Below are 14,564 nucleotides of genomic sequence, written 5' to 3'. Positions count from 1 at the left end.
AGAAATCAGATTTGACAGATAAACAGAAGAAGGGTGACTATAAATCTCTGATTGATGAGAACTGCAGCAAAATTTTGATTTTGGCACAAACCCTTCTGTCCTCAGCCCTCTCTCGACAACCAGGAAAGAGTGACTCGCCCCGCAAGCTGGAGAACTACCAAAGCATTGGGTAGTCTACAAGCACTTCCACAAACACCAATAGTCTCTCTTGAAGTAGAGGAGCTAACCCCCTGCAGTCCGCAAGCACCAACAAGCAGAGTCTGTTCAAGCAGAGTCTGTTCCAGCAAAGTAAAAATGAGAACCTGCACTGCAAGCTTAAGTAGACTAAGAGTGCCAAAAGAAACCTGGGCGAAATATGAAGGATCCTGGGTTTACATTTCTCAAATGAGAAGCATTTTGTCAATGGCCATCTGGCCTAAAAAGGTATCTATGGCCATCGTAAGATTACATCCTCCGCATTTTGACCCAGGTGGATGATGTCACGTCCTAAAGTATGCTGCACTTGTTTGAGCACCCGCAAGTTAACTCTGCACTGCATAATAGAATGAATGTATGAAGGATTCTTCCAGCACTTTTAGGTGCCCATAGGGAGTAGAGCAGTGAACCGCCAGCCCTCAATTTCCACTAAAATTGAATAGGAATGTTTTCAGCTCTTTTTTATTTTTAGCTTCGTCTGTGATTAGTCTGAGGACAGTGAAGGAAGAACCTTCCCTCCACTGTCTTTGAAAACGTGGAACCACAATAGGTCCAGTGGTGCCAGTATGCTAGGTCCTACCAGGGCAGTAATCCTTAATGTGTTCATTAAGGTATATGGACCTCCTATTACGGAGGGCTTAGTATGTTAGGGTCAGAACCTTATACATATGCGTTGTCGAACTGACAACCAATGAAGTCTTTCCAAAATAGCAATACTGAGGTACATTTTGGAATTTTATTTAGTTAATAGACTGCCATGTCCTGCATAATTTGTAACCACAGGGTCAGGAGACCTAAATATAGGGCAGTGGCATAATCCAGCCCAGTTAAGATCACTGTCCTGACCACTGTAACTTGGGCCTCATGAGGAAGCAAGTGAAGGATCGTTTTCAGTATGCATAGAATACAGAAACAGGCTTTCACCACTGCTGACACCTGTGCCCTAAACAAGAGCTGGGCATCAAACAGCACACCCAGATTTCTAGCCACCGTCGTTGGAGGGGGTGGCAGGGGAACACCAACTCATCATGGAAGAGGATCCTGCCCAAACAGCAAGACTTCAATCTTGTCTAGGTTACACTGCAATCTACTGGCTTTCAACCAATCGAGAAGTGCCAACCTACAGCAGGCGAGTGCAACTCTTGCCTTTGTAGGATTCCATCATACGTAACCAGGAGATGTTTATCATCTACATATGAGATGATCTTGATGTTAAAGGATTCAACAAAATATGCCAGAGGAATCATCTAAATGCTGAAACGTTTGTGTGTCCAGGAAGAACCTTGTGGCACTCCCCTCTTCAACTGTTTTGCTCCTGAGGCATACAGCTTCATCCAAACCACCTGCTCATGTCTTTCAAGGAAAGAGCCTAGCCAATTTAGTGCAGAGCCCGTTATTCCCAGATGTTATGTTATGTTATGTTAAAAACTGTGCAGAAATATGTTATGATCAACAGTACCAAATGCTTCTGACAGTTTCAACAGCAACTGAGCCCCAATAAGGCCAGAATCCAAGCTAAACTTGATGGACTCAGAAAATCTTCTGCCGCTGGTCACTGGGGACTCAAGCTCCCAGACACCACTGCCTGTTTGCCCAAGGAAGAAGGAGGGGCACACTGACTCACGCATAAAAGTGCGCGAAAACTCCTGTGACGCGGGTTCCGAAAATCTTCTGCCGCTTGTCACTGGGGACTCAAGCTCCCAGACTCCACTGCCTGTTTGCCCAAGGAAGAAGGAGGGGCACGCTGACTCGCGCATAAAGGCGCGCAAAAACTCCTGCGACTCGGATTCTGAAAATCTTCTGCCGCCGGTCACTGGGGACTCAATCTCCCAAACTCCACTGCCTGTTTGCCCAAGGAAGAAGGAGGGGCACGCTGACTTGCACATAAAAGCGCACGTAAACTCCCACGACGCGCGCCGGCGAAGCCTAGGCCAAGGGCGGGCCCGTCTGCGGCCGTCAGAGGCCGACTGAGGCCGGGCTGGGCCACCCCTCTAAACACTCACTCCTGATCAGTCCATATGGTTCTGTGAGTAAGCCTATGGGCATTTTGAACCTTTGAAACAGTATAAGGATCAACATTACATGTTCTGCTGAAAATTGACAATTAAGGATATTCTGAAAATATTAAAACTGACTATTATCCGACTACTGTTTCAAAATATTTTTATTTTTATTTTTCTCTCTTAAAGATATCATTGTGGAAACATAGTATTTACTTCTAAGATTTCTTTTTTTATAATATTGTTATGGCATATACGTAGTATCATGGTATAATACCCTGTGTGTCCTCCACAACAGTCAAGGATCGTGGTTTTGCATTAAGCCAGCTAGGTTCCATTTTCTATCTTGGCTAATCAGTCTGATTAGCCCTTGATTATCATTTGTTTTGGGGTATTTATTGTCCTAAGTATCTCGCCTGGGTCTTTTGAATTGATTGTACATTATAATGAGTAAACGGAAAGTAGGAGTGGGCTTAGGAGTGGTTGGAACATTAGATGCCTACTTGACTAGGGCGTAGTCAGTTCTCAAACAGGAAATCATAATGACTGAACGTAGGCTATCCCTGGACCCCTTATTCGGTAGGCTTTCTACTACCCCTGCCCTACCCGACATTCTGAATACTCTTAATCACACTACCTCGCCCCTAGGCCAACAAAGGACTCCCCAGGCGGAGGCCAACACATCTATACTAAATGGAACTAGACTCTCTGGGACCCCAGAACTGATACCTAGCCCCGTCAACTATAAATTACGGGGAAGGGCGCAGAAACAAAAAATAGTAACTACCCGCCCTAAGAAAACTAGTGCTATTCCCAAGAAAACCCGGGGAACCAGACATTCAGGACACACAGCACCAGGGAATAAAGGGGTGACAGGAGGAGAAATACATGAAATTGGAAATGCGACTCAGAGAGATTTAATTAATAATGCCCAGAGTGATGGAGGGATACTGCGGGCCACGCTGATGGGGATTTTTGGGGAAAATTAGAGACCATGGTAAAAACCTTGCTAGAACCCATTGTACAAAAATGATGTGGGGTAGAATCAAGGCTACTGAACTTAGAATCTTCGCTGGTTAATCTTTCAAAAGTCACAGCTATAGCGGACCCCCATAAGTCTAAAACCCAAGCATCGACCAGGAAGGACAGAGCAGGCAGGAATAGTGGCAAGGAGGATGATCCAGTTTTGGTTAATATAAGGCCCCACGCCATAGGTGGCCCAAGTAATCTTAAGGTGGACACGAGAGATAAAATCGATGTAACAAAATCCCCAAACATTAGAAGGATCTCTCCCTTGCTGGAGTTAAATCAGAGGTCAGAGGAGGGGCCTTGTGTGTCCCAGAGATCCACAGTCATTGATCGCCCGCCAGAAGCCCCAGTAGTTATACTGGGGCATGTTCCCGCCCTCCCACCAGGAAAGAATGAGAATTATCGGCAACTGTTGAATAAAATAGTGCATTGGTTCTCCCAAATACCCTAGATGGAGCCAACTTAATTAACCATATAATCATGGCACGCAGGGTCAACTGGATTGGTAGATCCAGTAAACAAGGGATGGGTGACTGCATTATTATTAACTTTGACAACCCCCATACTGCGGCTCGTTTACTCTCAAGGGGTCTAAGTCTACAGCCAACAACGGGTACCATAATTCAACAATTACCTCTGGGGTTCTTCTACAGGTCATTACTGCGGAGGGATCCGGTGAGACCCAGCTTGGAGGAAGATCATCTGGGGGACGGTTGGTCTAGGGCGAGACCCTGATATCATCCTGCTCTCCCTATGCCACCACAGATAACATCAATTAGACAAAATAATACCGGGTACAGACTACCAGTACACAACAGATATGAAACCTTGTCTGGTTTGGAGGCTTGTGATTGACTTAGGGAAACTGGTATCCCAGGAGGGGGGAAGGCCACCTTAGGAGTTGAAAAGGCAAAGCAACAAAGGGAGAGTCTGAATAACTTTATGTCTTGGAGTATAGCAGGGTTGGCTGCCAAGTTAGGGAACCCCAGCTGGACAACCTATGTCAAGCAATTCTCGATAATCTGCTTACAAGAAACTTGGTAGGCAGAATGTGACCTTTTCTTGGAAGGCTACAAGACTTATTTTGTTCCAGTGACTGTATCCAATAGGGGGAGACCAAGGGGGGAATTGTCATTTATGTCTCCGTAGCTGTGGCATGTAAAATCTGTGTAGTACCCACCTCTCACTTGGGCATCCTTGCATTAACACTACATAGTGGGACCTGCATATTAGGTCTGGTAAACTTGTATAACTCATTCTCATCTTGTCCTGACCAAAGGATTATATCTGCTCTGAATGATTTAATTAATAACTCCATGAGTCATAGACTACATAATCTTATGGTTGTAGGTGATTTTAATATTCATCCCTGTGGTAACCCCTTACTGTCATATATCTCCGAGTTGAATTGTCCACGACTGCATGGATTTCACTTCGAGCACTCGGTCGAAGGGGATCGGCTAAATGACATGATTAATGACTTAGATCTGACATCTACCATGGCCATGTCGGACACATATACCCGATTTGTGGTGCCCACGTTTAAGGGCGATGGGAAAGGGACCTTCATCGACTTTGTGTTAATTTCATCCCTAATGCAATCATTTGTACACTCCTTTTTAATTCATGAGAGCGAATTTAGCGATCACAACCTTTTATCACTACATCTAACTGGCCCCTGGGTAACTAAGATAGGGGAAAACCCTAAACTGGGAGTATTGTGCCCAACTGGTGGAAAACATAGATTAAGATGGTCGCAAGTAACTCTGGAGTTGATCTTTAACAACATAAAAGCTGTATGTGCAGATGAAATAACCTGTTGTACACAGGGGGGGCACCCATCTACCAAGGTGTTAGCATCCTTCCAGACCATCACAGAAAAGGTTACTGAGTTGTTGTCGGCACCAGCCAAGAAAAAGACAAATGTGGGCCCCAGATGGTTTGATCAGCACTGCTCAAAGACAGCAAAAAGATTGAGGGAAGTCCTAGCCATCATCCCTAGAGTACAAGCTGACGTTATAGCGTGTCATAGGGATTACAAAGTAGCGCTAGTTACACGCAAGGGAGCCTTAAGGGATGAGGCTTGGGAGGAGCTATTAGATCCTGAAACCCTTAAGAATAGCTCAAAGTTTTGGAGCGTACTAAATAAACCTTTCCTTGTCCAGGAGGCAGGAGGAGGCCTTGAATGTTATATATCCAAGGAGGAATGGGAGGTTCATTTTGAGCAGATGAATGCCTGTCCCTCTGAACAGAATGATAGGCTGGTACCCGGCCTCAATGTCGCAGAAGTCAAGTTTGGGAGGGGTGAAATACCGGAAGGAATTGTAGGCTTAACAACCGGTAAAGCCCATGGTCCAGACGGAATCCCCCCAGATCTCTTTAAGTCTGACCCCTCTTTTTGGGCACCAATACTGGAATCCGTTTTTAACGCTGCGGCACAACACAGCTGCCCACAGTCATGGGCGACTTCTACTATAGTCCCCATTTTTAAAAAAGGGGACAAAAGTAGTCCGCACAGTTACAGACCCATATCACTTATAGATTCTATGGTGAAAGTAGTGGGAAGGGTTCTCCTGCAAAGGCTCACTCTGTGGGCAGAGGACAATAAGATCATGTCCGACTCCCAGTATGGGTTTTGCAGGGGGTGATCTACGACTGCCCAGTGCCGTAATCTCTCTCTGATATTAAGTAAGTATACAGTGGCACACAAGGGGACTATTCACCTTGCCTTCATGGACTTGTCCTCAGCTTTTGACTGTGTGAATAGGAAGAAGCTTTGGCAGTCCATGAGGGCAAAGGGTGTCGAATGTGGCATTGTAGAATTTTTAGAAGATTTACATAGGTCCACCAGAGCAAATGTCAGGTTTTCTCAGGACCTGAGTGTGACAAAGGATTTTAATATTAAAAAGGGAGTCCAACAAGGATGTATTTTGGCTCCCTTTTTGTTTAATTTTTATATTAACGACTTAGATAGCGTCTTGAGGGAGGTGGGGGCTGATTGTCCCAGAGTGGGACGCCGGGGTATCCCGGTCCTGCTATATGCGGACGATGCGGTCCTCATATCCAGGACAGAAAGAAGTCTACAAGCACTTCTATTCGACTTTGAGGATTCTATGACTGACAGGGATTTAACAATAAATAACACCAAATCATACATTCTGCAGGAAGGACAGTCACCAAGAAAGAACTTTCAATTTAAAGTGGGAGATGCTAAAATTCCCCTTACTAGCACGTTCTTGTATCTTGGAGTCCTTTTTGATAATAAGCTGAATTGGGGCCCTCACGTTCTGAAAAAGAAAGGGGACGTTGCTAGGGTGAATGCAGCAATTTTTAATTTTGCATCCAAATTGGGGAAAAAGCCTACTGGCGCAATGTTGCAATTATATAAGGCTAAATCAGTGGCTACCGCAACTTATGGCAGCGAAATTTGGGGGTATAGCGCGGGAGACCGTTTACAAATTGTGGGGAATGCCTTTCTGAAACGCTTATTGTGTCTCCCACGAGGAAAATCAAACCTAGCTGCTCATGAGGAACTGGGGATCCAGTATATCAGTGATGCATTCTCCTTGCGCCCTCTGACCTGCTGGTTAAAATCTTGGTTAAACCCTGATATTCCCTTGACCCACATGATTTTAAAAGACTGCCTGTCAATGGATAACTCATCTGCAGTACCGTGGCTGAATTACATTAGGAAAGGCCTTATAAGCCTAGGGCGTGGGGAGTTATTTGATACCCCTGAATGTATTAACAAGGGGGATGTGGAGGCAATAAAAATGGCTTTCCTCCTAGAAAGAAAACTGACAAGGGAAGCTAAAGAGGTACAGAAACCTAGTGTTAGGGCATACATCATGTTAAAAACAACACCAAACACTGAGCCTTATCTTTTGGGTACCTTGTCCACGCACATGAAATTTTTACTAACCAGGTTTCGGATGAACCTGTTTCATCATTTGCTTGTAAGGCCACAATGCTCTGTTTTTTACAAAGAGGCAGCACCCTGCGGCTGCGACGGAAAGTCTCCGCAGGACATGCTGCATTTTATGTTTTTATGCAAATTGTATGAATTCTCCCGCAGACGCTATCTGGTCCCTCTTTTAAAAAAACGTAACTTTTGTCAGGTCAGGCAAGCCATGATGTATTTACAATTATTATATAGTATTTGTATACTTTTTATATTAGAATTTTTAAAATCAGTTGTCAAATACAGAAAGTCTATGGATTTATAATGAATTTTTCTAAAAAAAAATGTAAGTATTTTAATAACTGTATATTGCCATATAGATCATTTAAGAATGCACTGTCACTTTTTTCCTTTTATATATTGACGTCCCAATGTAACGTAACAATTAATTATTTTGTGTTTTAAACTAATTACTGATTATACTTTGATGCTGACAATTTTTTCCACAATGATTTTTTATCCCGATGTATTGTTTGTGTAACTTTTATGGTTTGTAATTGAAAACCGAAATAACGTTTTTTTTTTAATTGGAATTTGAATTTGACTCAGAAACTGAGCTGTGTGTGGCAGATTCTGAACCCCGATTGAGAGGGGTGCAGTAGGTTGTTCTCAGTCAGAAAGGTGGTGTGTTTACCAACTTCCTCAACACCTTTGAGGCTACTGGAAGCAGCAAGAGTGGTCTAAAATTAGCTAAGGATTCAGGATTGGCATTAGCTTTTTAAGTCGAGTAATCACGTTGGCTCTTTACCAGTCATCTGGTAAAACAGCTGACTGGACAGAAGCATTATTCACCCTTGGCAAATTTGACTGAATTCTGAGGATTTTCTCCTCAAAGAAATCGCTCAGTCAGAGCATAGGGACTGACTGGGTACCAGCCTGAGAGACGTGAATTTAGGATCCTTAAAGTTGGTTACAATTTAAAAAATCTCCTTCCCCTCGTTCTCCACCTCCTTAATGCAACGCGTATAAAAGGTGCTGTACCTCTTCTTGAGGTTTTTATGATATATTTTTTCCGGCCATTTTAAAGTGGGCTTTATCAGATTTCCAATTTCTTACATGCAGCTCTTTCTTGAGCTAAATCCTAAAGAAACTTGGGACAATTTTTCCCACTAACAGTATGTGGTTTGTTTTTGTTGGTGACGCAACTGTATATTGTCACGAAAGTATGTGTGTAGACATGTCGGATGACAAGGGCCAGGGGTGAAAACGCTAAGTCCACAGCTAGTTTCTCCACCTTGTTCAGGAGGAATGCAGGACAAATCCACCGACCAGCACTTTTGAGAACCCAAGTCTCTGTCTATCGAATCTTCAATCCAGAATCAGAGCGGCCATTTATTCACGAATGTCGAGCACTGTTTTTTTTGGGGGGTGCCCGACCTGCTTTGGGTCTCAGCCTGAGCCTGGTACTACATAATGTGTTTAGCAGTCTAGGAGAAGCGCCTAGAGAATGCATCAATCAAATTACAATGCAAGGCGCTTATCTTTTGAGTCAGGGTAAATGAGGATTGAACCGAATTGTGAATATCGGAGTTCTGTGGGTGGGTCTACCCTTTTTTGTGCGATCCGCAGTCATCCGAGATTCCTAGATTCCATTTCACGGAGGATTCGAGGTGATCAGTTTTCTTTTAAAAGACTCGTAATTGACTCCAATCAAGCCCCCTGCAAACTTCCACTGTACAGTGAAATACCTCTATTTCACCAGAAGCTACAGTACTCTTAACTTTATTAGGTCGAGGACTCCCTCGCACTGCTGTAAGCAGTGTGGGCGGAGCCCGAAGATTTAATGTTTCTTAGAGGGGGCTTGGAACCCGCCCCTCTTCTCCATTGGCTGGCTTCCTAAACGGAGGCCAGCCATTGGAGGAGAGGGGCGTCACTCGGTTCAAGCCCCGTCTTTTTCGGATTCGGGGGCGTTTATTTAAGCTTCTTTCTATTTACTTTCTCTCCTCTTCCCATTGGCTGGAATTTTACCTTCCAGCCAAAGGGAAGAGGAGAGAACAAAAACACGCCCCCGAATCTGAAAAATGACCGTGCTTTCTCCGAGGCATTTCTGCTTTGCCTCGGAGAAACATGGTGGTGTTCAGGGACACCCTCCCTCTCGTAGAGGTCCCAGTCTATTCCTCATGTAATGTACCTTTTGCTACCTCTCGTATTTGGTTTGCTCACGATTGGCACTTTTGCCTCATGAAAGCTACTTCCCGTGTTTCTTGCCTGCTGAACGCCTCATTTGGTCCATCGTTTGTTTCTAAGTAAACATCGCCAGCCAGATTTAGCTGTTGTCTAATTTCCGTTGCCCTGCCCGGTGTCACAGTTGTGCCTGTAACTGTCTGCGGGGTGGGCCGAGGGGAGTTGGTGCGGGCGTCGTGTGGAAATAAACCTCACAGTGCCCGCGATGCTCATCCCCTGTAAATTCAGCCTGTGTCTTGTTCTATTACTTGGCCTCTTGTTTGTTGCTGTATATGCATTGATGTATGTTAATGGTGTTAGGAGTTTTTAATAATAATAAAACAATAAATTGGAAATGTAGAACTGGTGTCTAAGTGCTCTCATGAAGTATGCATTGAAAACGCGGAGACCCGCTCCAGGAGGTGCTGAAGCTGTGTCACTCGAGACGCCAAGGAGACTTGAAGCCGTCAGCACTCACGGACTGCAGCTATGAGGAACCAGCAGGGCCTCCCTGGCAGAGGGCACGACTCCCTGTGCGGCGAGTCAGCAATCCCCTCGGCGTATCCCGCTACGAAGGACAGAAGCTGCTCCATCACGGAAACAGGGTGTCCAAGCTGCGCCCCCGGCAGCAGCAGCATACGGTGGTGGGAAAGTGACGTCTGCAGCAGAGGTGAGGTTGCATGCTTTATTATTTCCGTATCTCATTTTAGCACTGACCATACACCGGGCCTGAGGGGTGACAGCGCCGGAACTGTGCATTTACATGTTTACCATGACCATTCGATCAATGGAGATAAACGAACTAAATTGCACCAGGGTCCGCTTCTGGCTTCGATGATTGGGCATAACTACCAAGGCCCCCTGCCATGCCCCCCTCCGCCATGTACAACACCTGCACCTGGTCTTGGCATTTTAGCCACCACAGCAGTGATATACTGCAGACACTCAGTTACGCCGGGCAAAGCAGAACTACACATCCCAATATGCACACGGGCGAATGTGTCTTTAAAAACTTGGCACTAAATAGACAGACAGCCATCGCTACCACATAGACGTTTTGCGAATTGCGTGATCTCATTTTGATGTAGCGCAGACGTAACTTCGAGGAGCTAAGAAGTGAATTACTGAAAACATTTTATTTGCTCTAGAGACAGCTTGAGGATGTGGTTCTATACCTAGAACGGTGTGGTGGACGGGTAGATAGACACTGGTAAACGTGATTGAATGACGTGGTAACCAGGGCCCGCAGCGTCTTCGCTGTGGGATCCTTTGTGCGGGCTGGTGAGGGCTGCAGTTGTCACCGGTGTTCTGGGTCTCAGTGAAAGGTGCAAGCACAGGCGCTCGCCAGCGCCTCTTGTGGGCACTGTACGTCATGTCATAGCAGGAGGCTCGGACCTCTCGCATTGTATATATGCGGAGCTGTAGATGAGTTTGACAGGTGCGCATCCAAACGCCGATTACAAAAAGAAACACTATTTTTAGATCTGTTGTGGTTTTCCGACTTTATTGTGTGGCGGTAACGTTGGTTTTTAGTTCCTCCCAATACTTTTACTTTTTGCTACCTCTTGTTTTTGTTTGCTCTTGATACATGCACAATTGTCACTATTACCTTACGTAACTTAACTTTTGCTTTTGTAACATGCCCACTAGTAATTTTCTCCTCATGTAACGCTGCTGTTCCTATTGTGAAGCGCTCTGCCACCTTCGGGTAAAGTCCGCGCTATATAAAAACGGATAAAATAAATATATTAAAATAAAATTGTGACAGTTATGGTGGAGAGGAACAGGGTTTAGGGGGTCTCTGTCGCCCTGTGCCTCCGAACACTACCACGTGTGTTTGTTTACCTCTGAAAGTGTTCTTGCCACACTAACGAGCCATCCACAGTTCAAGGCTTGGGTCCTCCCCTTGATTGCAACAGGGACGAGGGCTGCCAGCTTTGCCTCGCCACAGCAGGCCGGGGTCGGCACGGGGCGGACCCCGCACCGGTTCTGAAGGCAGAAGGGGCGGGTGCACAGCACGATGATCTGCTCAGTGCGCCTCTGTTGGGAAGGAGGCTGGACGTGTTATCTATCGGTCGATGTGCCTAGAAACGGGGCTGTGTTTCCCCCGCAGTCCCAGTAGTGTCCTGTGAGACATGTTCTAGTGTCTCGCCATGCATGGGTTTAATAACCACTCCCCCTATGGGAGTGGGCACACACACCCCACACCCATCCACCACCGGCGTTACAAGTGACCTGACCCGGCTAATAAAAGGGCCCGGGTGCACGTGCTTGTGGCCAGTTGAATAGCTATAGATACCGTGTCTGTGTCAATCCTTCGCTAGCATGTGCTCCTAGAGGCCACAACGCTATATTGGCGATGAGCGGGTTTTGCCCGCGTGTGTACAGCCGCCATTCTGAGCCTGGTGGGGGAATGCTGCCCGTGTAGAGGGCACCCCCTGCGAGTCGGCACAAGACACGGCTGATGCCCTACGTGGACGAGGGGAACGCACCCCGCATTGAAGTGCCTGCTGCCGAGCTGTCCGGCATGGAACAAGCCCCGCGAGAATGGCGACCACGTGGCGTGTACGGGAGCCGGTGGCATGCCCCGGCTACCAGCCTACTGAGACCCGAGTGAGGAGCTGAAGCGGAGCACGCCCGCATAGATAGCGCCAACCCGCCGAGCAGGAGGCGCGCCGATCGGAGCCTACCGGCAACGGTTACGGCAACATACCGTGGAGAAGGTGAGCCCATGACTGTGGGACATCGTGGCCCGGGAAGGATTAGCCAGTCTCCGGGAGCAGCTCTAACCCCACCCCGCCCCTGCACAGCATGAGGCTGCCGCAGGCGGGTGGAGCACGGAAGTAACAGCCCGAAGCTGATCAGCACACCAAAGGCGCAACTTTAGCCCAGAAGAACTCTGGGGCATATTATCAAGGGGGTTTATCTCCGCTTTTTTGGCTTTAAAAGCCAAGAAAACGGAGATAAAATTATCTCCCTATTACCTAGCTGTCGCTAACACCATTTTTCGCGACAGCTAGTAGGAGATAGCGACCATCTTGGGCCCCGCTTTTCATGTCAGTGATATTTATCACTAATGACATGCAAAGTGGGCGTGCCAAGATGTTAGCTACTGGAAACAGTCGCTAACATCGCAATCTCCTATTACCAAATTTTGGAGATATTCGCGCTAAGCGTGATTATCTCCAAAAGCTAACCCTTGCCCCTGAGCAGTTCTTAGCCATGTTATCCAATGGTAGGTGGATAACATGGCTAAGAGCATTAGCTCGGTAATGCATGAATATCGCTGACTTTTCTGCGATATTCATGCATTTCGGCCGATTTTTATCGCTTAGGATATATACCTTGATAATAGCAAGGTTCCTAAGCAATAAAAATCGCCGCAGCTCGGCGATAAAAATATCGCCGCTAAACCAACATAGCGATAATTATCGCTAGTTGTTGGTAATATGCCCCTATAAGTGTATGGGCCAAGGCGCCCGAGGGCGGCTCGGTGGATGGACGACTGCTGCTGCGAGAAGCGGGACACAGCGAGTGATGGTGTGCCGCCAGCGCTGCTAAAAACAAACTAGAAATAAACTGCACACCCTCAGCATCCCTAAACGTGAATGTGGTACAACTGGTTTGCCCCCAATCAACCAAAAACGAAAAAAAGAAAATTACACACTCACCGCTGCGAAGGGAAATGATCCTCCTGCAGAGTCCGGCGTTACGTTTGCGTCCTGGGTGGCAGCTATAAGAGAAAAGTGCCACACCTAGGAGGTGAGTGCGGTCACGGAAGCGCACCCTCTTACTGGTTGTAGTGTCCCCGGTGAAACATAAGGAGAGGCCGTGCTAACAGGTTTCTGCTAATTTCCACACAGTACTGACTGACATCGTGTGGCCGATTGGAGGTACTGCACCCGCTGCATGAAACACTACACACAGCGACTGCAACCTGTGATGTCCCCAGCACGAGACACTGCATGAAACACTGCACACAGTGACGACACCCTGTAATGTCCCCAGCACGAGACTCTGCCTCTAACAATAGCCAGAGTCACAAGGACAGCACCTTAACCAAGCCTGACTACCGGCAGTTACCTCAGAAACGTGCCTTTGCACAATGTCGAGCACCACCAGCACTCTGCCACAGAAGCAAGCCTAATTGACGGTCTAGCACTGGGTGTATGCTGGCCAGAGAAAAGAGGCTGACATCACCCCTGAAGCAAGGTAACTCCTAGATAGAGAGGGGGGAGCAATGTGAGCTAGAATATGCACGGAATCAAAAGGACAGATACTACCTGCATACCGCATCGGTCTCAAAGCTAAGCGAGAGACCATATACCCCAACGCAGCAGAGGAACCATGAAAGTACTACTGTATCAACCGAGCAAGTATTGTGCAGGACACTGGTGAGCAAGGCCAAGGAACATTGGAGGGATGAGACTGTAACACCCCACGAGGAGCCTCGGAAAAAAAACTGATGGAGAGCGCAACCTCAGTGCCTGCGTTACACCACAGCAATTGAGAAGGGTGCATGACATGCCCCTGGCGGTGAACGACCATCACCGCAAGGAGAAAAGAGCAGGCACGATTGGCGCCAGAAGAGGGTGCCCTTACAACAAGGAGCACGCAGTCTGAAGCTCGCCAGCACAGGTGCACACCCAGGAGGAAAAGAAATCTCTCCAAAAGAAAGAAACGGACACAGAGCGCGCAACTACCAGTAGCAGACAAATGCCACAGCAAGCAAGTGTTTCGCACCACATGTCCCCAGTGGTGAACGGACCTCACCAGAATCCCATTCACTGGACATGCCATCAAGTGGCTGTCTAACACCACAACAAGTGAGAAGAGGGCGCCGTACGCCCCTGGCAGTGAACGACCACCACTGCAAGAAGGAAGAGCAGGCACATCAGGTGCCAGAAGAGGGCACCCCAGAAAAGACGAAGCATGCGCAGTTCAAGGTGCGTGACATAGGCACCCAGAAGCGTATCAACATGGGCAAACGCCCAAGAAGAGCTTGGAGAGCACGAGGTGCACAGACAATCATGCTGGCGACCCTGACAGTCCAGTCAGGCACCCAAAGGTTAAAGACATCCCCACCATGATGAGGCCCGGGTATACTGCCGCTCAACATAGCGAGGGGAGAATCCACATCTCCACCACACCAGCACAGGTGCACGCCCAGGAGGAAGAGAGACCTTTTCAAAAGGATAAAAGCACTGCTGGAACCA

This window comes from Lissotriton helveticus, chromosome 4_1 (assembly GCF_964261635.1).
Source record: "Lissotriton helveticus chromosome 4_1, aLisHel1.1, whole genome shotgun sequence".
NCBI lineage: Eukaryota > Metazoa > Chordata > Amphibia > Caudata > Salamandridae > Lissotriton > Lissotriton helveticus.
This window is presented reverse-complemented; position numbering follows the sequence as displayed.